Genomic DNA, 27,775 nt, shown 5'->3' with positions numbered 1-27,775 from the left:
TTATATGCTTATAATAATAGATCATTTCAATCCAAATTGTATAGAATACCATATTATTTTATAGCTTAATTATCATCAAATTCCTGCCATGTACCATCAAGGGGTATACAAGATATGATAGTACTACATGAAAAATTTACATAATTACTAATTTCTTATCTACAATTTTCCTCCAAATCAGTGTCTGTTACTTGTCAAGACTCCAACATTATCAGATCTTATATTTCTGTTTAAATGACCATAGGTGGTATGGTCATTTAAACAGAATGGGAGAGGAAAGATTAGCAAAACAAGTGTTCTCTACTAGGTTGGCAGGAAAACGACCCAGAGGAAGACCAAGATATAGGTGGATTGATACAGTACAAAGTGCCTTAGAAGAGAACACTTGTTTTGCTAATCTTTCCTCGCCCATTCTGTTTAAATGACCATACCACCTGAGATTAGCTCTAACACATTCCTGGATGCTGAGAATGTCAAGTTCTTTCCTAATATCCTCGTTTTTAATATGATATTGCCATTGATGCCATCTGTTCACGCCTCTAATATTTCTCAGGACTCTCATATCTGCAGTCTCTAGACTTTGGTCAAGTGTTTTACTTCTGACCCAGCTCTCAGATCCATAAGTTAAAACTGGTTTGAACACTGTCTTGTATACAGCTAATTTAGTGTTCCGACTAATTTCTCTCTTATTCCATATGAATTTATTCAATTGACTTCCTAGTATACCAGCTTTATTGGTTCTGTTATCTATTTCCATATTTAATTTACCATCTTCACTAAAAATCGTGCCTAAGTAGATGAAATGTTTTACTTGTTCCACAGGTTCTCCATTCACAATGCAGTTGAAATTTTCAACGATTCTGCCTATTTTCATTGTCTTTTTATTGCTGACCTTCATACCATATCAATTACAATAGTTATTCAATTTAGTCAAGGAATCTTGCAGACTCGTAGCGGATTTATTGATAAGTATAACATCGTCTGCATAAAGCAAGGAGCTGACATTAACATCTCCAATTTTGATATCAGGTTTAATACCACTTTCCTTCATAATGTGATCCATATAGATAATGAATAACAGATTGGATAATGTACATCCTTGTCTCACCCCAGATTTAACATTAAACCATCTTCCTGTACTTCCTTCAATTCTAACTGCTGACTTACAACTCAAATAAAGACTAAGTATTGCTTGATATAATGCCCCATTGACACCATATAACTGTAGCGTATTGAATAGCTTCTCTCTTGGCACCTTGTCATATGCCTTTTCCAGATCGAGAAAACTTAAATACAGATCTTTGTTATATTCCCATGCTTTCTCAACTATTTGTCGTAAAGTGAAGATCTGATCCTGACAGCCTCTATTTGGCCTGAACCCAGCTTGTTCTTCACCAAGCTTTTCTTCCACAATTCGTCTCAACCGTTTCTCAAGTATATTTGCATAAATCTTACCAGAAACACTCAGTAGGGAAATACCTCTGTAATTCGCACATTCATTTTTATTTCCCTTTTTATGTAATAATTAATAGCTTAATTATTACATCTAAAAATTGAACGCACGAGTCTGGCAGACCGATACCTCCGTGTTCAGTAGCAGTCGAATAACAACGCGTGACATACGATTCAGTAGCTGTTCCACATACGAGTCAATAGCTGTATGCTACTAAGGAATACAAAACCCATAACAATAAGTAATATATGGAACCTGTATATACACTAGACATATACTTTTGTTTGTGTAATTTCAGTGGTCTGATTAAAATCAAAATTGAATCAATTTGATAAACTTTAATAGAGAGCATAATACCAAATTTCATTAAATTGCATCCAGCCATTTCGGAATCATCAATATCATTTTGAATCGTTTCAGTTTTGGCTTTGAGCATATAATAAACTATATGATGAAAACCATCATTGAAACACATGAATATCGTCTTTGTGGTTTCCTAAATGTCTGAATTTTCTTAATTCCATCTAGCCAGAGCAGAGTTCTTGAAATGCATAATTTTGATACTTTTTTTGTTCTTTTATATCCCTGCAAATGGTCGGCTGTAACAAAAAAATTGCTTCCTATCGACAAATTTTAAGAATTTTAAATACCAAATTCCAGCAAAATACTTCGAGCCAGAAACTCTGAATTAATGGTTTACCAACGGACAAAATGATGCAATAAGTACAAAACCCACCTCTTGTTTTATTGTCGAATAAGACTTCTTTGTTATCGACTAAGACTTGGGGCGTCATGCTTCCAGGGCCATAGTAGGTTCTGCATGGTAATCAATGTACATTCCCACCGTCATCCAAATAATATTGCCAGTGCATAAGGTTCTTTTTAAATAAATTACATCATCAGAAAGAACAGGCGGTGTACCCTGAGCTGTAGCGTTTTAGCGGTAAGCGAGACTTTGTCTGACTGCGTTTCGGTATAGTAGTTTAGAAAAATGCAAATATTTTAACAGATTGATTAAACATGTTTGTTTAGTATTTTATTAAAATATGTAATTTATATTAACGTTATGGATTAATTTAATCTGAGATCACCTTAAATCAATCACATGTTTTTTCTCTCAACTACATAAATTTAATTTTGTGGTGTAACAAATGTGAAATCATAACATAAATCAACTGAATTGGATAAATTGGATTCTGTTTGTATTCGGCACTATTTTTCAAATAAGCGGTTTAACTCACTGTTCGATTTTGAATTTTCACAACGATTCTTGTATGTATAGAAGGGTTATTTTATTCAGTGAGCGAACGGATTTTGAAATGTGTCTTTGCTTGACACAAGACAAAAGAACAACAACGAAGAACAAGAAGCATGATTAACTTTCCAAAAAAGTCTTGCTTACTTACAAAACAAGTTCACTAATGCTCGACGGCTGTTCTTAATGAATACTGCCGGAAGAGTTTTAATAATAATTGCTAATATTTTAAAATCCTATCCCTCGTGAAACATCATTTATGCATAACAACAGAAAAATGATCATTAGTTTTGTTAGTACTTTTGTAAGGAAAGCATTTCCTTACGAAAGAAAAGAAACTAGAAGATGTATACTTTTAGTATTCAGGCATAGGTGATCATCGCTTTGATTGCAGGACAGGTCAGATATGCGTGTTCCAAGGTACCTGGAACTTCGCAGAAGTGAACACAGATCCGATTCTCTAAGTTGAAATTTGTGGAGCTTAGTAGGAGTTGGCAAGATGTTGTGCCATAGCCCCCCATTGTCTGTCGGAATCTGGTTTGGTACACTTTGATTTGTATGGGAGATCCCACTGAAAACTGCGGGGCATATGCAGGTTGGTAGATAAGAAAGATACAGATGAATATGCGAAGGGCGAAGTTGGAGGCACTGATATGAGGAAGTGATATATTTTCTTATAGTTGGAAGGAAGAATTGCAAGTGAGGCTTCAGATGATACAAAATGAAAGGTAGGCTCCCCCCAGTTTCTAGAAGGAATTGGAATACTAAATTTTAGAATTTAGTATTCGAATTAGTTAATCGTACTGTCTGTTAATCGCATGCTAATGCGATTAACAGACAGTACATTGCATTGCAATTCTGTGATTTCGGGAGACTTAGTTTCAGAAACAAGAACAAGAACTTATCTACAATCAAGAACCTAGTAAAATTGAAATGTGTATATCAGTCACTTTTCAGAATCTCTTGAAACAAATTAAAATATCACAGATGCGCAAAGTTTCAGATATGTTCGATACTAAATCCAAATAATCATGTTTATTTTTCCAATTATTTATTGGGCACTAAATATAAAGGTTTCTCATTTCATCAACAAACTCTGACGAATATATACGTATATGCGATAAACGTTATAACAGATGGTTCTCGTATTCCTCCAGACTGTTTTCGCCTGCTGCTTTTACAGTCGTTATAAGTTTGTTATTATAACACATGTCTACCATTCCTCAGCGGAAATTTACATAGAATATAACTTTATTTATTTATTTTAATTTTGTATTTATTTATTTATTACGTGTTAGGCTTAGTGTCTTACTCATTCACCACGAAGCACGGTAACTTCATCTAAACTAATTAAATCTATAATCGGCTGGTTAATATCTTCCCTTAATCTTCTATATCTGCAAGTTATGTAGTGTATGTGTTCTCTGTATACAGTTCGTTTGTTTTGCAGAATCGGAAACCAGAAACTAGTTTTTGATTCTTCAAAACAAACCCTGTCACATACGCATGACACTGGTTAATTGAAATTCCTTTGAAAAGCAGTCATAAATACCTCGCATACTACACAATATTGATGCTTTAAATATCAAGGATACAGAATATTCATAACTGATTTTTTGACTTGTCTGAAGTAACAAAATTGACCAAAATTAATATGTGCTTTTATATTTTATATTATGTACGCATGGAATAAAAGGGTAACACAATGCTACCTTTACTATCTTTTAATTTTATTTTAAAATGAAATCGCGCCATTCCTTATTTTAAATTCTAATTGCACACTTGTAACGGAATTTCTATAGTAATCGGTATGTTGACAAAATACACTCATGAGCCAAAACGTTATGATTACTCATCCTGTTTCCGGCCAACCAGACTGCAGGGTTGGTCGGAAAACAGGTCAGTGTTGGCGGTGTCCTTTTATGAGGATTATTTTCATGGACATCACTGGATCCTCTCGTTCTTTCCTGGGAATTGGTTTGGATCAGGTATTGTCCTACATGCTGACAATGTGTCCCGATGGACCCTGTCTCTTCCAATAAGATAACACCCAGTGTCCTAAGACTCGTATTGTGCAAAACATAATTCGAAGAGCATATCCAAGCAAGCATTTTGTGTGATCTCCAGACATTCTAATCTCCTGATTAGAATCCCATCGAACATTTGTGAGTTCGTAGGGATCGCAGTATCCGTAAGGTCGACACCAGCGCCTCAAGCAGTCGCTGACCTCTGGGACGTTATTCTGTCGGAAGATTTTTTTCTGAAGTTTCCACAGTGTTGAATAATTCCTTCCCTGCACAAGCTGAAAGCCACGAAAATTCACTTAGATGCAACTTTTATAACGTGGGTTTCTAAGATCGCACACATGCCTTGTTGTCTTACTGATGCTAGGAATTATGGTTATAATATACTCCTTAACTAAATGCGATTTAGACTGGTAATATGTTTTACAATTAAGATCACTTTGTCACCTATGGTAACAAACCTTTGGTAAAAAATGGTAACAAACGAGTCTTTTCCTTGTATATAGCGCTTAAACATAACAGATACTTAAAGCCTTAATTATTAATTACAGATTTCAGAATAAGCTCCTTAATCATTACTGGAAAGTACCGAGGAATATATATATATATATATATATATATATATATATATATATATATATATATATATATATATATATATATTAATTTCCATGTACATGCACATAAAACCAGCTACTTTGAGACTTCATATTCCTTTAACAGCTTCTAGCTTTTTGACATTCTTTGTTAAATTTCTTTGCTCTTTGAAATCTTAAGTACCTCGATCTGGTAGTGAGCCAAATTTTTTTACAAAGAAAGAGAGAAAAATGCTGAAGGAACTGCTTGAATTTAGCATTGGAAATGCTTGGCCATCTGTCAGAAAGACGGACTCAGTGTAGACGAAGTTTGTGACATACATAAAACATGATGTGTACGGCTGTTTACACATCGTGCGTGTATAAGAACTACTTTAGAACCAAGTGCGTTTTGATGCATTTTTTACTAACTCTCTTATGTTAATTCTCTCGCCCCCTCTTTTCTGGTGTGCTAATTTCCTTTGAATTTCACTTTAGTGGAGGCCGTTGTAGAATTTGCTTCTCGAAATCTATTGGTTCCCTACTGGTAAGTAAAGTAAGGGATTTTTGGGTTCTGAGCCGAAGTTCAGGTTTGCATTCTGCTTCAACGGTTAGTTCACATTAAATTTCTTCGAGTTTCCTAAAACCTAGGTCGAATTGGAATATTTAGAATTTAGAATTCCAATTAATATTCCAATTGGAATAATTGGAATATTAATCATTCTAAATATTGGAATATTCCAATATTCCAATTATGTATTTTGAAAGGCATTGCATTGCTAATAAAATCCAATGGCCATGATATGTTGTTTCATTGATAAAGGTTTCTTCATAATTTACTTACAAACAAATGACTATCAAAATGTGAATAATTCTTAATCGTTAAATTATTTCGCCTTTCTCGTCCTTTACTTCGATTATAGCATTCCTTATCAGTTTAAAGTTATTCCGTTGTTATTATTGAATATTTGCTATTTTATTGTTTAACCTGAAATTGGATTCCGATGATGATAACTTGATATTGTGGGTTACATACTTAACAGAAATTCCCTAAAAAAATCTAAATGCAGAAAAATGTTACGAAAGCATTGTTGTAACAATATTAACATTGTCATATCTTCTAAGAAAATAGTAGTTCTTATTAATGCATCTAATTAATAATGAAATAGGATCTTTTCAAAGTTGATTATTACCGATTTCTGCACTTTAACCAGTAACTAAAATTAAGTAAAGTATTACGTCTAGTAAGATGTGGAATTTGATTACTTTCTCAATTCTTTATTTAATTTTAAAAAAAAACTTAATTTTCTAAGTGTTTTAGAAACCCAGAAACCCAACCTAGCTGGTAATCTGACTAATCACCTTAGCAGACTAGACATGGAGTTAATAAAGTTCTAAATAGAAACTTTTATTTAGAATGATTACCGACTGCAGTCGTGACCTAGTGGAAAAGCAGTAACTGTGCGATTTCTAATACTTCTGGGATTGACCAGTGGACTCTCCTATATCGTAATTTAAAGGACAGCGTTCTTCCTCAACCTTTGATGTTAAATTTTAAGAGGATTAGACGGTCCAGAACTCTCCACATGACATGGCGATTTTACTAGAAGACTACTTGTGTTCTCTCAAAACGATAAACGCATCGAGTGCTATTTTTCAGTGACTTTTACATTAAACTTCTAAGGTAAGTGGAATTTTATTTATTAATTAATTTTTATAATCGCATTTGTTTATTTTTTATTAAATGCATAAAGGAATGAGACAGCAATCAGATACAATAGTTTATTATACATAATGAATTTTATTAATTAAAGTAATACAATAGAAGTCGCATAATTAAAGGGCTTTGAAAATATCACGCTAAATCAGTTAGATTGTTAATTAATAAAATTAGCATTAAACACCAAATTAAAATTAAACACCTAACACCAAAACTAATTAAAGGACGCGAGGAAGCTTTATTTTTTTTTTCCATTCCCCAAAACGGTTGGTTTGTTGTGACCGAAGCAACTAAGAATATGAAACCAGCATTTTCGTGTTTGCGTAGCCCCTGCCGTATAAGATCGGATAACTCGCTTCCATTTACAAAATAAAAGATTCGAACTTAGCTGTTTTGACCAAAGGATGTCGACTGAACTATGGAAGCTCTCCGCAAAACTAACCGAATACATATGGAATTAGCGTCCTGGTTGCCCATTGGACAGCGCTTCTGCTCCATAAAAAATAAAAGAAAAATAACAACTGTCTTATACTAATCTCAGCTTTCGTTGCTTTGGCTGTAAATTCCAATTAGCGCAACCTAACTCTAAAGAGAATCATAATGTTAGTGGTCCATATAAATTATCTGTTTATTTATTTATAAAAACATAAATAAATTACCATTGTATTCAAGTTATAGTTATAATTTATATTATATTTTTTTATATATAATTTATAAAAATAGTATATTATATAATCAAAATAATTTATTTAAAGTTCGATATATGTCTTTGAGTTGATTATGTCTGTAAGCTATTCGTCTTTGCAGGGGCCTTGTTTTACGTCTTTATTCTATATCCAAACAGCAAATTATATTGTATGTTAAAAGCTCTAATTATTCTTCTTGAAAAAAAATATTTTTTTTTTTCAAGTTTGTCCAGTTGTGTAAAATTATGGATTAAATTTCTTCGCACGTACTAAAAGAAACGGAAAATCTTAACTGATAGAATTTTAATCTCGCTCTCTCTTACACACACACTTTGTGATATGTTTCAGCAAAATGTGCTGTGCCAGTGTTTTAATAATTCCTTTTTCATTCTTTTCATCGAGTACTGAATAACGTGGGTGCTTTATTGCTACAACTGAATTGTCAATATGAAGAGTTAGTTGATTTTAAGCATCGACAAACTCTCTTCCATCTACCTTTCCTTCCCTTTTATTCCGCTAATTTACCATTGACGTAAACTATTCCTGAAGCGGAAATACAAGCTTTTTTGTTGTGTGCCTACCGCACACGCACTTTACTACTGCATGAATTGAAAAGTAAGACGCGCCGAAAGATATGGAGCCTTCTGGTCAGCGATGTTTAATAGAATTTACTCTCATTTGATCTGACGATAACTTATTTGAATATTATTTACGGATCGTTTAAGACGCACTGAAAGATATGGAGCCTTTTGGCCAGCGATTTTTAATAGAATTTACTCTCATTGGATCTGACGATAACTTATTTGAATATTATTTACGGATATTTCTTTCATTTGTATTTATTCATTTTTCTTTTCTATACTAAACGAATATTCGGGATGTCACTGCATTTTTTTTTTTTTTACTGATGACAATTCTACTTTCGAAAGTTGGAAAACCTTGTAGATCAGATTAAACATTACCAGCCTGGTTTGCCTAGTGATTAGCATATCCGCTTTCCAAAAAAGCTGCGGGCTTTAATCCCTCCATGGATTTTAACTGGCATGGATGCTTATGATTATTTCTAGGTGACAGATGAATTTCATCACTCGGTTTAAGATCCTCCACTTTTTGGAAGCCAAAAGTGACTTGAAAAGCTCCACGTTAATCTCTACACCAAGGTTTCCGAATTACTTAAAAAAATAAAAAATAAATAAACCTTTCGTGGCTGAGAGTTAAAAAAACGTGCATCACCCTCTGGAAAGTAAACACGGAAGTGAATCATATGAAATTAGTAAATGTGTATTAAATATCTCCCTCAAATTCAGTTTTCTTTTACCACATCCACAGACATATAAGAACAGTTTATCTAAATTTATTCTGATAAAGATATAGTTACTTTTAATAATGAGAAAACAATAATTTTCAGCTGTATAAGAAGTTTTAAAATATTTCAACATTATGTAATGTGTTTACCTGCTGGAACAGCGATCGAAAGAAAGTAAAACTTCTAGTAAGAATTTTAAGTACTGCACTTAGTTTGAGATGGAGCATAGCATGTATAACGTAATGACTTCGTTGCGAACTTCAGCCATCCTCGAAAACACTTCCTAAGTACCGTATCCAGAAAACTCAAGTCGTTCTCATTGTAATCACTATAAATGAGCTTGGAAGGTAAGTCATCATTCAGTCTTACAAAGTTATGAACTACGAGATAAATGGGTTGCCTTAAGAGATGAGCTTCATATTTTTCCACTCTCATGACTAAGCTATTTGCGACAATGTTTGCTCTCTCTCTCTCTCTCTCTCTCTCTCTCTCCTCCCCCCCTTCTTGCCCTCATGATTTATAACGAATCAGAACTTGACGATATGCAACTAGCACTGCTAGAGTTGTTTTTGCGTATGTGTAGAGATAATACGAGCATGCAAACTTTCTTTTTGACTTTGGAAGATTTGAAATGTATCTTGTCCATGTATTTCCGATGTTTATAAAATAAATTTTCTACGACAATTTCCTCCTTATAGCGCTTTTTATCCCGCTCGATGCATGATCAGATATGATTATACGACTGTGGGAAACCCCAACTGCCTTGTCGCGGAGTCTGGTGTTGGGGGGGCGGGGACAATTTTTATAACTAGATGCGTGTGTTCATGGGACTGGTTTGCTTGTTCTGGGGGACGAAAAACCCGACTTTCCGGGTAAAAAAAAATCCCTACCTCCATGTGAGACCGGCTAACTCTCCCTTAGTCGAAAACGTTCCTCGCGTATTGGACGGGAATCGAACCCAGGTCTTTCCTACTCTGTTTAATCCTACTTTGTTTCCTACTCTGTTTAATTAGATCGTTAGCTGTGCTTTTCATCGAATCATTCCTACGTAGTATTCATCGACTCACAGCATAGATCCACTGCTCGAATCATCTATATACCCTATCCGCCAAATCGGTCCCTCTCACATTAATTAATAGTTCCGGAATATTCTAAAGTTATGTTGTTGTTGTTGTTGTTTTGCATTTGTTTAATTTTTTTTTTGTTAATTACTTGAATTGTTTCATTATTATTTAACTGGGAAAAAACCACGTAGTAATTCATTCGGAAAGAAATTGTTTAATCAGAATTAAATTATAAAAGGAGGAAAAAAGGTTGTATTAAAGGTTGGTTTCATTTGGTATTTGTAATTATGGCTGAAGCATCTAAGGCTATTGTGAGGCTGTGAGGCCATTATCATGTATGTTGATTAAATTCTCCTTCTCGTTCAGCCTATTTTTTTTCTTTTTTTTTTCGTGGGGGATAACACCGAGTTCCTTGAAGAAAAAGAAAATAAAACTCTGCCACCTCCTTATGATGCCGGATAACTCACGTTCTCTTGAAAAGTCTCTTATAATTATTATAAGAGAATTATTTAAGATATATATATATAACAATTGACAATGTTCGGTTCTCGAATCAGATTTGAATAAGACTGGTTTCACTTTTAGAAGGAAGCAGTGATTACCTTTATATTCTTTAAATGAAGACATTTTTGATACTTTCATAATGAAAAAGAAGTTGTAGAGATCAGGAATGCCTTGGTGTTGATCTAATATATATCTGACAGTTAGGCTATGTATCTCAGATCCCTCTTTTCATTTCCAAAAACTACCAATCTCAATGGAGAGCTCTTTTCTCAGTTGTATATATTCTAACTTTAGGAACTATTATAACGATTTTATGAATAATGTTTTCTAATAACTTATCAACCAAAATCGAAATTGTCTCATTAGTTCTATAAAATGTAACATCTGAAATTAGAAATATTTCATAATTGTCATCCAGTTCCTCACAATACTCAAAGTTAGTTTATTAAATTGGAGTACTCCTAGTTCATTATTTTCCTTATGTTCGATGTGTTCTCACCACACAGCTAATAATCTTTTAAATTTTAGTTAAGATAAAAAGCCAAATGGCTAGTTTTCAGGCACCTTAATATAGAAAATAAGGGGATAAACATCCTTTGTTGTTTTATAGCCAGTAAGCGAAACTAAAGATCGATAACTGCGATCTATAAGTTTCATGCCGAAAAACTAGCGGCGAAGGCAATTCGAAGTAAAGGTGGAGCAAGCTCCCTCACTATTCTTGATATTTTCTCATAATGTAAAACACAGCTCCTAGGAGATGTAATACTGTCATTACATTATGAGGAGAGGTCACCACCCAGACCGGTTTCAACCTTTATTGAGGTCTCATCAGTGAGTAGGTAGACCTGGAAGATATCAAAGCTTAGTGAAAAGAACTTACTTATCTTCACTATACGAATGCCATAAAGGTGTAATTATATTTTAGTTAAGATAAAAAGCCAAATGGCTCGTTTTCATAGGAGCTGTGTTTTACATTATGAGAAAATATCAAGAATAGTGAGGGAGCTTGCTCCACCTTTACTTCGAATTGCCTTCGCCGATAGTTTTTCGGCATGAAACTTATAGATCGTAGTTATCGATCTTTAGTTTCGCTTACTGGCTATAAAACAACAAAGGATGTTTATCCCCTTATTTTCAATCTTTTAAATTGTTTGTATATTGATCTGTTTTGATACATATGCTCACCTTAGCATTATGCAATATTATTAACAATAATAATCCACTGTACGTGTAGTTTTTAAGATCCAAGACTTCCCTATATTGACTTTCGTAACCATAATTTAAGGCGGTTATGCCTTAAGTGCTTTAAAACTCGCATTTTTTGCGAGGAAAAACCTGTTATCCACGTATGAGACCGGCTAACTTACCTTGAATGAAAAACCCTGATAAAGGTTCTTCACATTCTAGAGAGGATTAGACCCAAGGTCTTTCCAGTCAAAAAGCTTCTTCAAAGCCAACTGAGCTATGTGTTATGTACTGATAGATACAAAATGCAATTTGCATTTTGTATCTATCAATTCCATGCCCACAGCCATATGGATATATGGACATACATGTCCATGTGGATACATGTTCACATATGGACATAAATTTATTGCCCGCAAACTAATAGATTATATTAAACAATAAATGTGTTATAAAATTTCATACAAATTAAATTGCAGTGCGTTTTTGACAAAATTTACACATTTCCTAAGGATGTAGTTAAGGAATTAATGTACAGTGCTTACAGAAAATTATGCAGAAGAACATTAAGTATGGAATATATACACTTGAACTGCGATGCAGCTCTCACAACATCATAAGATGCTTAGCACCAAGTGATTCAGGAGCTATTGAGGCAAACTGGCTCACTCCTTCTTCAGGGTAAGGATAAGGCTTTGTTTGTTTTCTGTAGGGGAATTTCGAGTAGCAATGTGTCTCTGTATTGCGTCCCAAACGTGGTCTATGGGGTTCAGATCTGAGGAGCGTGTGGGCTGCTCAATTCGATTAATATCCTTGGTTTCCAGAAGTATCTCCCCTGCCCGTGTACGATGTGGTGTAGCATTGTCACCCATAAAAATGAATTCTTCGCCTACAGCTCCAATGAACAATCGAACATGACGTTGAAGAACTTTGTTGTAATATCGTTCACCAGTCCTCTTTTCCAGCATTTAATGCGTCCATTAAGCATAATGTCTCCCCACACTATGACAAACGCATCGCCGTATCTATCCATTTCAAGAACATTCTCGCGATGGTAAGCAGTGCCACTTTCACGCCAGATCCAGTGTCGTATAGAATCGGACGAAAGACTAAAACGATTCTCATCTGGAAAGAGTATATTAGCCCATTGGTATCTTGTCCAATTTTTATGGATACAACACCACTGTAAACATGCTCTGCGTTGAGCTGATAAAGGGACGCAGACTACAGGCCTTTGGGCGTATAGGTCTAGTTGTCGCAGAGATCTTGCCTCAGGTCGTCGAGATCCTCGCGTACCTGTGCTTGAATGGAGCCAAGTTGCAAGCTCACCTGCCATGTTGCGTCAGTTACGTTTTACTGTTATACCCCCAAAAAAAATCTGTCTTCATGCTCCGTGGTAGAGCGAGGGCGACCTCTTATCAAACGTCTGGAACACACTTTACATTAGATTTAAACGCTGTCCAGTGCTTGGACAGGAAATTCTCTCTGGAAATGCAGAATTTCCAGAGAGATTCCAAACTCTCTGGAAATATCAGTAATTCTGCGGCCTTCTTCAAGCTTTCCAATAATTCTTCCCTGCGTGAAATCATCTAGATGACGTCTCTAAGACATTACAAGACATACAAGTTTGCAACTTTATTCCTTCACGAAAAGCGCTTCCTTCAAATACAATTCGCGTAACGCAGCCTTTTACCTTTTATCCAGTTAAGTGTTACCACGTAACCGCTTTGCGCGCGATTCGAAAATGTGAATATGTTCCGCTTTCTACTCGAAATCGTCAGTTATACAAATTACCACAACCTGATTCGTCTCAATTGTAATATTCAGAAATAGTGTTAGTCCTTAGGTTTCGGACAATAGTGTATAAGTGTGGCTTTTATCAGAAGAATGTTTGGCAAAGCAGTAAAGTAACTATGACACAAAAAACGTCATGCGTGAAATTATCCATGCAGATTCAATCTTAAATATTGTATGTTGAAAATAAAAACCAATGTAAGTGAAAAACTAGCAGTCCCAAGGAGCGCTCTTTCCGCAACTGTATATCCTGACTTTAGGATCTACTGTGTCATGAAGATTTTCTGAATTATGTTCTTTATGTTGAACCGAAAGAGGTTTTATCAGGACAGATATGGTTGATATTTTAACAACTCTAGAAATACAATCGATCATTCATTTGTTTTATATTTTAAGATTATTTGGAGCTAGTTTTATGCTAATTTTATTCATGCTCAGACGTTCGTCAATAGTAATCTCATTGTATTTGATTCAATTGGTTCTTTTCTATTATTTTAACAGTTAAGAGCCTGTAATTTCGTGAAGACAGCATCTTTCTTTTCATTGTACAGTCGCTTGTTATTATATTATATTCATCTCTACGTTGAAAACAAAAGGGAAAAAAAGTGTTTCGCCGGTTAAGGTCACGTCATCAGGATATAATGACTTCACTATATTGTTACATTTTATAATTTATAATTTCTTTCCGTAGTTTAATGAATATTTGATACTGATTCAGATATTGTTGCTACGGACACGTCAAATGTTAAGGACAAACTTCAAGCCTCCCCTTTCAACAAAATTCGTACATTTCGCATCATATTCAAATTGATGTTATCGATCCACTGTTGCCATACGTCCCATAATACAGTTAGTCACGTGGCTTTATTTTCGGGTCTTATCTTCGTTTCAGTTTTCTCATATGACTAGGTTATCTTTTTTAAATAAAATGTGTTTATTCATAGAAAGTGCACTTCCATTTCGCGAGTTACTGCCATATCAAGAGAATGTCTTTGCATGCGATGAGCATTATGGCTGCAAGCATTTTTAAATTTTAAGACAGACTCATTTGCAAAAATGTTTATATATCGCTATTTCTAGTGTACATTTTATCTTTTGTGTTCCCAACCTGGTATCATAAAATATGCTTTTGTACTGTATCTCGAAAAACAAAATTACGCTGAGCTACTGAACTATGAAATCTGATGCTACTGTAGGCTTGATGTTATCCAACAGCAATGAAAGTAATCTCTTAAAACCTGCATTATCCCATCGATCCGTTGACCTAAAGATATAAAATGAAGGTAAATACTCAGAGTTAGAACTGAGTTATTACGCTAAAGAAAGACAACACCAAGGAATTGGAGGTAAGAGTAGCAGCAATTAAATATTCCCTACTTCACCCAAGTAGCTTATCCAAGGAACAATCATCGCTTACCCAAGAAGACCAGAATATGAATTTTCAATTACATATCCATAAGAACAAAAAAAAACTATATTTATATAAAACTATAACTATATATATCTTTTTTTGAATTTTGATATACAAATTAAAAGTTCAAAATAGTTATTATTAGAGAAAGAAGTTGAAAAAATAATATTAATAAAACAAAAAATATTAAAATTCTCAATTTAACGGATATTTTGGTTCTACCTCTTATTGTAGTCATTTTTCTACAACTATAGTTTGGTTCTACCATTAATTACTTCACTTTTAAATCATTCTTCTCCACATATATTTACATCATCTGAAGAGAGAGAGAGAGAGTCATTTTGTAATTTATATATTCAAGTAAAATTGATTATCTGATTCTTAATAGTCCATTGAAACTCTATATAATAATGCTTAAAACTGTCATGAAAGGAAAAAAATATGGATGTTTATTTTATCATTATTTATGTATTTATGAATCAAATATCCCTCTGAAATCTAATAGATGGACTCAATCAATTTCATCATGATATCTTCCAATAGTTATTTAAAAATGGATGCAGCCACTATATTTATCCCCATGCGATGTGAGTCTATTGCTATAATTTGTTTCTCATATAAATATTTCCTTCATTTTTGTGAATGTATTTTGAATATGCAAAGAAAATGACTTCGTCGTGTCTCATGCGTATGTGCAGAGTCACAAAGATCAATTAGAGTGCATTTGTATTGGAATGTCACACCGGAAACGCACATTTATATCTAAGATCTTAGATTTTCATGAAGTATTCATTTTGATATCTATTTTAAGATATTTGTCTTCTAAAAGAAGAACTTCGATTCTGATCTTTTCAAAGATAGAAATCTTTAGATTCTACATTTTGGAAAAATCACGGGTTTGTAACAAATCTAATTCATCTGAAGAATGCCAACTGATATTTAGTTTCGTTACTTTTACAAGCAACAGTAAAACTATTTTTAATATTTTAAAGCTTTCATAGCTGCTCAGGAGAAGTCCTTTTGTTGGAAAGATGTAAGTTGAAATTCCGTCTAGGACGCGATAAGCCTTTCCGAGTGATTTTCAACTGAAGGTGAGTTGGCTGGTCACATATTGTGGTGATATGGATTTTTCATCCTGCAAATCAATCAAGAGAATATCCCTCCCCCACACACATATAATTTACACGCAGTTTGGGCCGGGGAGTACACCTTAAGCGCTAGAAAGTACTGAGAATTATCATTATTATTACTAATTTTAATGCTAAGAGTAAATAGTGTATGACTAAATTTAACACACGTGAACCACAATAGTGGGTTTTTTATTACGTAAATATTTCGTCCTAGATATCTTAGGACATCATCAGTACAGTATGACAATACTATGAATGACAAAAGAAAGGGCGCGTACGTATAAAGGAATCCAAATTGCGTGCAGTGGCGCGTTGCGGCCTGAACTTAAATTAAATTAAAATTAATTACAGTTAAGTTATATATTTTACACAATGTTGTATGACAATTTCCCATACTTTAGGGACGGCAAGAACATCATTGCGGTTTAGATTTGATCTGTGGAGTAGGGCTTCAGCACTTTCTTTATATAAACGTTCATATTTATATGAAGATCTGTGTAGAAGTTTTGTCTTTTTCCAATGGATCTTGTGGTTTGGGTTTTCAACTCCGTGTTGAGCGAGGCCTGATTTATGCGGTTTGATGAGGCGGATATGGTCTTGATGTTCCGAAATGCGTTCAAAAACTTATCTGCCTGTCTGTCCAAAATAAGAGAGTTCACAGGAGCATGGAACCTCGTATACACCAGGTAATAGCATAGGTGAAAGATATAAGGTATGGGAATCCTATGGGATTGTTTTTGTCTAGGTTGAAGTGCGGAGAAATTGCTGATGATTTTTTGAGTTGTTTTGAGATTGTAACCATTTAGAGTGGCTGTATTTTTGATTATTTTCAATTCTTGTTTTAGAGAATCCTCGGAGGAGCATAATCGGTGTGCTCTAGTTACCCATGATTTAATGATGCCAAATTTTTGAGAGGGATGATTTGCTGAAGTGTGAATGTAGCGGCCTGAAAATGTCGGTTTGCTATAGACATAGGTGGAGACGGAACCGTCTTCTTTTCTTTGGATGTGTAAATCCAGAAAGTGGATGCCTTGTGGGAATTCTATTTCTCATGTAAATCTGATGCGAGGATGAAGAAGGTTGATTTTTTCTAAAAACTGAAGTAGCTCGTGTTCGGAATGACTCCAGACTGCGAAGATATCATCGACATATCGAAGAACCAGAGTTTTGGTTTGAGTTTGAATGCGAGGATTCCTTCTTCTAGATGTTCTATAAACAGATCTGCCAAATTGGGTGAAAAGGGAGATCCCATTGCTGTTCCCTCCTCTTGCTTGTAGATGTGTCCTTTCCATGTGAGTAACCAGAAGTGATAACAAATTTGAAACATTCAACAATGTCCGACGGAAATTATTGATTTAATAGGTCTACAGTTTCTTTTGGGGGATATTGGTGAAGAGAGAGACAATGTCGAAGCTAATTAGCATGTCTGTTGTCAGCAGTTGAATGTCTTTTATTTTGGTGTGAAACTCTGTGGAGTTTTTTATTGAAGAGGTTGAATGGCCTCTTCCAAAGAAAAGAAGACCGTTCCATTTCCATCTTTGTCTATCCCAAACCAAAATTTTCAGGCCGCTACATTCACAGTATTTCAGCTCATCATTCCTCTCAAAAATTTGGCATCATTAAATCATTGGTAACCAGAGCACACAGATTATGCTCCTCTGAGGATTCTCTAAAACAAGAATTGGAAATAATCAAAAACACAGCCACTCTAAATGGTTACAATCTCAAAACAACTCAAACAATCATCAGAAATTTCTCCGCACTTCAACCTAGATTTCAGCTCATCATTCCTCTCAAAAATTTGGCATCATTAAATCATTGGTAACCAGAGCACACAAATTATGCTCCTCCGAGGATTCTCTAAAACAAGAATTGGAAATAATCAAAAATACAGCCACTCTAAATGGTTACAATCTCAAAACAACTCAAACAATCATCGGAAATTTCTCCGCACTTCAACCTCAAATGCCTTATATCAAAGGCATCTCCGAACGGCTCTCGAAAATTATGAAGAAATACAATCTTGCTGCCACCTACAAACCCATCAACCAGATCCTAAACTTGTTACCCTCGCCTAATGACAAACTTTCACCTATGCTATTACCTGGTGTATACGAGGTTCCATGCTTCTGTAAACTCTTTTATTTTGGACAGACAGGCAGATCAGTTTTTGAACGCATTTCGGAACATCAAGACCATATCCGCCTCATCAAACTGCATAAATCAGGCCTCGCTCAACACGGAGTTGAAAACCCAAACCACAAGATCCATTGGAAAAAGACAAAACTTCTACACAGATCTTCATATAAATATGAACGTTTATATAAAGAAAGTGCTGAAGCCCTACTCCACAGACCAAATCTAAACCGCAATGATGTTCTTGCCGTCCCTAAAGTATGGGAAATTGTCATACAACATTGTGTAAAATATATAACTTAACTGTAATTAATTTTAATTTAATTTAAGTAATTTAATTCAATTTAATTTAAGTTCAGCCGCAACGCGCCACTGCACGCAATTTGGATTCCTTTGTACGTACGCGCCCTTTCTTTTGTCATTCCTACTACTGCCTTACTGTACTGATAATGTCCTAAGATATCTAGGACGAAATATTTACGTAATAAAAAAACCCACTATTGTGGTTCACGTGTGTTAAATTTAGTCATGAATTCTCCACAGGTTTCTCTATATAATCAAATACTAGTGTATAAATTTATGAAAGTACATCACATAATTTGTTATTATTTTATTATTATTATTGTTTATTGCATATTGATATTGGGATATTAAGATCTGGCATATTAATGCCATGATGGAAGAAGTAGTGGGAAAAAAACTTGACTTGCTCTTTTCAGTAACTAGCTGATTACTATTACCATATGGAAAAATGCACCCTTTATAAGACCCTCAATTTAGAAGCTAAATGAAGTTTTCTGAAATTTACTTGTATCCCATCCCATCTCCATATCGTGTTAGGTTCAATGTGACAGTTAATCCTACCTGAATTGTCTGCTGTCTCTGTGTGCTCTTCTTATTTATGTGTATAAGAGGAAGTATTCTAGAACCGATTCTCTAAACATATTAGGCTGAAATTTCGAGAGTTGCATTATTCTATAAAAATTATGTGAAAAGGTGGGTAACGAGTAGCAGTGGTCATTGAAGTCCTGTGTGACTTTGTCTGCTGAATACAACGTATGTCTTTCTTTGGATTTTGTGGCTTATATCGAATATCATCTATATTTATAAATGTCGGGGAAAGAATATAAAATAAGCTACTTCAGTGAAGTTAATGAAAACATTAAATATGTATGCATTTCTGAGGTAAACATTCCGTGTAAATTATTATTTGTTTAGAAAAAGATATACTTTTTAAAGTTAATTTAGCACTTTATATGTAACAGTCCAACTTCTTTGAAAATAAAATCCCCGATGCCCTTGTGGTAGCGTGGTTGTAATTTCTTCACATTTTTTTTTATCGAATCACCTCTGTGTTTATTGAATATCTTCTTAGGAGGTAATTAGTGTTCTTTTCACGTTGCAGCAGGAGAAGTGAACGCCATCAGTGGCCTTTAATGGGTAGGTCTCAGCTGTGTCGCTTAATGGTAGTGGTCGTAGCACGAGCTGTAGTCCACTGAGAGGAATGGTCTGTCACGAGATGATTGATTGATTGCTCCATCTCTTCCACGCAGTCAAGCATTCTAGGAAACATAAACGCATCGACACAAACGGGAGCAATACTGGTAGCTGTAATAAGACGGCTCGAATCCTGTCATTCGAACCAAGGTCTGCCTCCTTTCCTTGATAATTTTCGTATCTCATAATAATGCAAATAGTGGTTTGACAACTATTGTTTCATATATGAAAATGCAATTTCCTCTGCCTGGAAACGAACAAATCATGTATAGAAGAAACGTGTTCGTTTTTTTTTTCTTTTGCCCTGAATTTACTTCAGCCATGTAGTTGTTAACGTTAGCCAAATCATAGCCTCTTTCACGGACTACTGCGTTAGCAAATATTTTATTTAATTTCTGTGATACAGCGATCCCAAGAAGTCTTTATAAAAAGTCTTGAATATAATAAATTCATTAATAATCCGCTGAGCTCACAAGTCTTTAATCTCACGGCCTGTCCAGATTAGCTTTCCCAACCATAATTTAGTCTTATGCCTAAATATATATTTTTAGTTCTTCCTGCTAGATTACCTAGTCGCGGGATGAAAAATCCGAGTCTCCGAGTAGAGAAATCCTATCACGTGCGTGTGAGACCGGCTGCCCACCTTCAACTGAAAAGCCCTGATAAAGGCGCTTCACGTCTTAGACTGGATTCGAACCTAGAAAGACCTAGGTTAGACTGGATTCGAACCTAGAAAGACCTAGGTTAGACTGGATTCGAACCTAGAAAGACCTAGGTTAGACTGGATTCGAACCTAGGTCTTTCTAAACACAAGTTTCGTCGAAGCTGACTGAGTTAGGCGTATTTATCATCCTAATAACCTGTATAAATAACCCTGCTTTTGTTTTTACCAACATTTTAGCTTTATCCACAGTATGTAGCATTGATTTGCTGTACTTTGGCAATGACATCGCGTTTTCATGTGAATTATTTCATTTCATTGAACTAATTTTCATGAAAAGATGTTATTATTAAATTATTAAGCGAAGTTGCTAATTGCACATGATCATATTCCCTTTTGCTTCATAGCTGCATTATGTAAATATTAGCCTTTGTTAAGTTCTGAAGTCTTTTTTTAAGGAATAAATCATCATATTTCAAAATATTATTTTTTTACTTTGAATTTCTTTTAATATTCGACATATAATACAAACAAAGAACTGGCTTTTTTAAAAAATAAGGTTACAGTTTTCAAGTCATATAGCATTTTATCAAAAAATTATTTTTCTGTTTTGTTTTTCAGATTTCAAAATCAATGTTAAATGCAATCTTAAATAGACAATTAAATTATCTATTTGATATTTCTCAATTTTTTTCTGAATTGATAAAAAACTGACAAAGAAAATTAATTCCTTAGATTCTTGTTTCAAAGCAAGGGAAAAATATGCCATAAAGACAGAAGATTTTCCCGATATAATCGAAACACATAAAAGGAGCAGTTACCTTGAGTGCATTTTTTAACTTGATCACTTTTCTTCTTTTTTGCTGATTGTAACACTTTTTTTCTGTTTCCTATCTCCTATCCTTCTCATCCGCCCTTGAGGATGGGTTGAGTCCCGAACAATCAGGGACTTACGACGAATTACTACAGCCGGCTTTCACTTCTCTGCTGTATCTGCCCCCCCCCCCCCCCGCAAGAGCAAGTATTCATGATTGTAGATCCGTACATGTTCACAGGACCAGTTTGCCTGTTCTGGGGGACGAAAAATCCGAATTTCTGGGTGAAAAAACTCCCTACCTCCGTATGAGACCGGCCAGCTCACCTTTAGTGGAAAGAGACAAGATAAAGGTTCCTCACGTCTTGAATTAGCTTGAATTGAATGATCTATACCGAATAAGCTACGCAGGCTTTCCTTTTTTTCTGTTTAATTACTTATATATCTCTGTATAATAATACAATGTTATGGTATAACTCCGGTTATTAATCTCAAACAGGAAGATCATGGAATATTTGGCGGTCGAATAATAATTGATGTACGTGGGCATCTATTATTATTTAATTTCCCTGTGCAATAAGGACTGTATTAATATAAAGGTATCCCTTGTATGGCATTATGAGTGAATATCTTTATAGTAATTTTTCTGCAAATGTAAGAAACAGTACACTCGATATAATATCAAAAGTGCTTATTTTTGTGAGCTTTTCATTCATAAGTTCGTTCTTCTCCTTAAACTCTTCCAAGATGATAAGGAAAATCTCTTACTAAATATACCAGTTACTTCATATTCAACGCCTCGGGTAACATTTGTTCTCTGAGAAGTTATCAGAGTTTTTGAGCAGCTGGATACAAAAAAAAAGTTCTGATTACGACAATATCTTCTCGATTAATCCTTCAGATTTTCAGCGAGCCATATATGCAAATAAATATACTAACATTCAGTTATTAATCCCAACTTGCACGATTTTTCATTATAGTCTGAATTTATGTCTTCGCTTTGTCTGCAGATTGTTGGCTTGATTACCACTGTAACTCGGATGATATTTGTGCAATAAGTAATATCATTGTTATTGACAAAAAAGAAATAAAACAGTTGTTAATCATTCAGCACTTGCTGAAGGAAATTTGATGAAGATTGCTATTTTGAATCTTTATTAGAAATGTTCCAGATTCTTTCAGTTCTTCTTTCACGCAAACCATTTAGAGTGGAAAGAACGGGTCACACAAAGTTATGTATCTACACACATTTGCGCAACGCTGACCAACATTTTCATGAACGCCCTATAGCTTTTGTCACACTCATTAGATCTTTACAAAAGCCACCAGTCATATTCTTTAGTTAACCGATATCAACAGTTATGTTCAATAATTAAGTAATTTAATTTAATTAGCAATTACATTTCCTTTCCTATTTGGAGAGAGTGATCTTTTAAATAATCCACTATAGTAAATATATTCGATTGTGATATATTCAGCTTTGAAAGTTGAAGTATAGAAAAGTTGAAAATATCAAAATCCAAACAAATATATATTCTGATATTCTCCAAACGAAGTAGATTGTGTTTCTAAAAATCGACTTGAACTAATTTGAACAAGAATCGAATCAACAATGGTCTTCCTTTTGCTGGTTTTGGTGTTCTGAAAGTTACCACATGGTGCAGTGGCGTCTACTCGCGAAAACCAAACTGAACGATTTCATACGGTACGGTTATGTTAACAGTTATGACAGAGAGACAGACGTAATGCTTATTTAGCCATATCCCCCCTACTGTCCAGTACTTTGATCGCTGAACTAGTTAATTACTGTTAAGGATTTATTCTTGTCATTATATCTTCATTTTTAATGGAGAAACGACTTCATATTATGATTTTTTTTTATTTTCTTGTTTTTTCCAGGATAATTGGACATTTTGCTTGGTAAAACAATCTGAAATAAATTTCTCCCTTGGGTTGGCGAAATTTAATGAGATTGCGTATTTAGGTTCATTGTTTATGTTTGTGAATTATGTCTACACAAAAAAACGCTGTAGGTTTATTTATTGGGAATAATCAATATGTAAGAATGTTATTGAGAAACGCACCTTTTTATGATTGTCTGCAATCATTCATTCATTCTTTCTTTTAGTTAGGTTTATCTTTCGTTAGCATATGGGAAGCTATTTCTGATAGAATATATATCCTTTCATCATCCATCCATCCATCCTGATTTACGCTCACGCGTAGACCCACACTTAACCGTGTAGGCATTAAAAACCGAAAAGGAGTAACCAAATTATCTCTAAGGAATAATTTGGTTACTCCTTATTCCAGGAGTGTCTTATGTCTATAGAAGTATGTTCACGGGGCCGGTTTGTCTGAGGGACGAAAAATCTGAGTTTCCGGGTGTAAAACCCTCTGCCACCGGTAGAGGGTTTTTGCACCCGGAAACTCAGATTTTTCGTCTTTTGTTGATGATGATGCAACACAAGGTTGATGAGAGGATGATGCAACACGAGAGGATGATGCAACACGAGACTTTTGTTGCATCATCCTCTCATCCTCAAGATGAGAGGACGGATTTGAGATTTTTTTAATAGCTGTACAGATGGAAAGTAACATATCTTGAAAGAAAAAAAAAGGATGCTAGGTTTTTGTGTAAAGTTTTGTTTTGAAAGCATTGAAGGTGAGTAGGTATCATTATCCCGTTATTTATTTATTTATTTATTTACTCCATTGAAGGATGATATGGAGATCAGAGTTTAGGGCACTAATTACAGATGATCTTGAAGCTTTAGGCGTTCGAGAAATGCAGGACTTGTCGTTTAAGTAGGAGTAGAGAATGCTGTTATTAGCAAAACTGTGCATGGGGGTTTTTATGTCAGTTAGAGAAGGTCGTTTATGTGTATGAAAAAGAGGTGGGCGAAATCATTGGGTATTTCAGCAATAGCTATATTACTAGAGAAATCTGAAGAGAGTCACCTCCCCCCCCCACCAGTATACAAGCATCGAACGGCTTGACAGAAAATTGGTAATCCATTTGCAAAGGAAAGCAGAACCATTAAATGGCAGTTTGGAATAAGCTCTCGATACTAAACCATATCATGTTTCTCTGAATCTTTCCATGGCACGTGTCAATGAATGCTGATGATGTAAGCAAAAAGATCTGTTGTGCATCTTGAATAGCAGCATTTATATTAGTAGTAACTAAGTTTTTAATTAAGGTAGTAACTGATTTACTAAGTTTTAGTGACAAAATATCTAGTGACTAGTTTTTTCGTATTCAAAATAAGCACCATGCGCTTATATGTCCAATCAGCAAAACTGTGGTGACAGCTATATTAAACCTTTATCGCCTTTCAAATGCATTCTGCATAGTAGTTTTATCTTTTGCTACTGGGAGGTAAGTCAATGTCTTTACTAACATTTTTGTTTGTTGTTTTAGATTTATTGATGTGCTTAAAATTCAGAATATACTGGTATAAATTAAGATATTTGAATGTGGTTTAATTTCATTTATTTATTTTTTATGCGCATTTTGACACTGTACTTGTTACTACGTTTCAAATTTAGCAAATCTCTTTATCCATTTTCACGACAGAATAACAAGGGATTTTTTTTTGCGATTTTTGTAGTTCAGATTATCACACTGTGTGACATTTATCAGTATATAATTATAGAATGATGATGAAGGATCTTGGGCAACCAGGGATTGAAGTGTTTTTTTGAACTAAATCATATCGTTCGTGTGTGCGGCCAAGCCCACTTTGGCCAAGCGTTGATATGTAACAAAAGCACTAACATTGTAGCAAATAGAGATATTTCTTTTGTATTTCAGGATGCAAATTGCATCGTATCTACATACGATTCAAGCTCGATAATGTCTATAGGCAGGAAGTTCGGCCAAATGATTTCTTTGCTTTAAAAGGACATCACCATCGCTTGCAGGCAAAAGTTCTCAGCCGGCGAAACCTTTTTTTTTATTTTTGCATCATTGCAATCGTCACGTTAATTACTGCATTTCTTCCAGCACCATCACCGCTAGTTTATCTTCCGCAGTGACAGATAAATTTAAATAAAATAAGTAATGATTGAAAGTGTTTTAGTAGCAAATTCTAACACATTACAATAGTTTACCAGTTGTTAGAAAATATTTATTATCATGCAATAAATTATGCAAATTTTATTTTTAAATGATTGAATAATCAAACAGAGTTTACTTATCTGGACAAAAAATATTAATTCTCTCAAAAATTAACCAGCTCACCCTTCTTTCCCTTTTTTTATGTTGACAATTTACACCAGAGACTGGTTGGTCGGACTGTAGTATGTTAGATCCGTGGATGGCCACGTTTTCTGTTCTGATAACTTCATTTTAAATAAGAAGTTATGAAGTTATCAGAATCCATTAAATTAACAGATAACGAAGAAGACGTACATGACTTAAAAAGCTGCTTTCTCACACTTAATGAATTCGCTTTCTTAAAATTCTTCATATTTATTTGATGTTTAGATCTAGGGACATGATTTGGTGCTATGGTTTTAGCATATTTAAACGGAGATTTTATACACAGGCTGTACGTAATTATCTCGTTTCTAACATCATTTGTTGAATTCACTTTCAACAACAATGGTTTGGAAGATAGCACCATTTTCTACTAGTCTCAAGGACGTTAAATCGAATTAAAGATGGTTAAAAAAATCTCTTTAATTAGGCAATGAGTTGTACTGAAAGCTAATTCATTCATTTATTTTTTGTTCGTTTGTATTTCAATTATCTTATTGCTTACTCCATGTTTGTAGAATGCGCACTAGAGGAACGTTGTTCGTTCATTTGTTAGAGGTGTTTGCATGAAAAAATAAGTAAAAAAAGTCTTGTCATCAGCATTATTGTCGAATGATTAATGCAAAAGCTTTGAGCAAACAGATGCCTGAGGAACTACTCTCCAGGAACAATAGAAAACTTGCAGGCATCTTGAGTATTTAAATTTAATCTCATTCTTGAACATCAATTTTCTTTGGTTGTATTGTTCAATTTAGTGGGATAAGCGTTTGCCAAGCTCTTTTATATGAAAATTGTTCACTTCTTATATATTTTATTTATCTCATGTATTTCATTAATATAAATCCAAACTCAGTTTTAAGCCAAGATATGTAAACTCTTGAAATTAAAGACATGTTTGTTTCTTGTCTCGTCACTTTTTACGCAACAAAATAATTTTGAATCCGTTATGTCTTTTTATAAAAGTATGCATAACATAATTTATAACTTTTTATAAAAGGATGCATAAACATATAATTTAGTATAATTTAAGGTGGAAATTTAATGTTAGCATTAAAAGTAATAATAATTCGCAGTACTTAATAGCTCTTGAGGTCTACGACCTGCCCAATCTGCGTGTAAATTGACTGTATGTGTGTGTGTGTGTGTGTGTGACTGTGGAAGGGGGGGGGGGAGATACCCTCCTGACCAATTTTCAGGATGAAAAATCCATATCACCACGATATGTGACCAGCTAACTCACCTTCAGTTGAAAATCACTCGTAAAGGCTTATCGCGTCCTAGACGGAATTTCAACCTACATCTTTTCAACAAAAGGACTTCGTCTGAGCAGCTATGAAAGCTTTCAAATATTAAAAATAGTTTTACTGTTGCCTGTAAAAGTAACGAAACTAAATATCAGTAGGCATTCTTCAAATGAATTAGATTTATTACAAACCCGTGATTTTTTCCAAAATGTATGAGTAAAGATTTCTATCTTTGAAAAGATCAGAATCGAAGTTCTTCTCTTAGAAGACAAATATCTCAAAATAGATATCAAGATGAATACTTGATGAAAATCTAAGATCTTAGATATACATGTGCATTGCATTTCCGGTGCAACATTCCAATACAAATGCACTCTAATTGATCTTTGTGACTCTGCACATACGCATGAGACACGACGAAGTCATTTTCTTTGCATATTCAAAATAAATTCAAATAAATGAAGGAAATATTTATATGAGAAACAAATTATAGCAAGAGACTCACATCGCATGGGGATAAATAGAGTGGTTGCATCCATTTTTAAATAACTATTGCAAGATATCATGATGAAATTGATTATGAGTCTATCTATTAGATTTTAGAGGGATATTTGATTCATAAATACATAAATAATGATAAAATAAACATCCATATTTTTTTCCTTTCATGACAGTTTTAAGCATTATTATATAGAGTTTCAATGGACTATTAAGAATCAGATAATCAATTTTACTTGAATACATAAATTACAAAATGACTTTCTCTCTTCAGATGATATAAATATATGTTGAGAAGAATGATTTAAAAGTGAAGTAATTAATGGTAGAACCAAACTATAGTTCTAGAAAAATGACTACAATAAGATGTAGAACCAAAATATCCGTTAAATTGAGAATTTTAATATTTTTTGTTTTATTAATATTATTTTTTTCAATCTTTCGCTAATAATAATTATTTTAAACTTTTAATTTATATCATAATTCAAAAAATATATATATAGTTTTTTTTGTTAAGAATATGGAATTGAAAATTCATATTCTGGTCTTCTCGG

General features: G+C 34.1%; 1 long non-coding RNA gene across 1 annotated transcript in view; it reads left to right on the top strand.

Moving 5' to 3' along the window:
• The window catches only part of LOC150098957 (uncharacterized), a 118,610-nt gene that overhangs the window by 36,383 nt on the left and 54,452 nt on the right, over positions 1-27,775 (top strand). Inside the window, exon 2 of the long non-coding RNA XR_016549468.1 lies at positions 6,724-6,991. This is a non-coding gene — a long non-coding RNA (uncharacterized LOC150098957). The remainder of the gene's footprint in view (positions 1-6,723; positions 6,992-27,775) is intronic.

This window comes from Typopeltis vanoorti, chromosome 15, assembly GCF_054136105.1.
Source record: "Typopeltis vanoorti isolate ZY-2024b chromosome 15, IOZ_Tvanoo_1.0, whole genome shotgun sequence".
Taxonomy (NCBI): domain Eukaryota; kingdom Metazoa; phylum Arthropoda; class Arachnida; order Uropygi; family Thelyphonidae; genus Typopeltis; species Typopeltis vanoorti.
The sequence above is the reverse complement of the archived record's forward strand: the minus strand, read 5'-3'. Positions and strand labels throughout refer to the sequence as shown.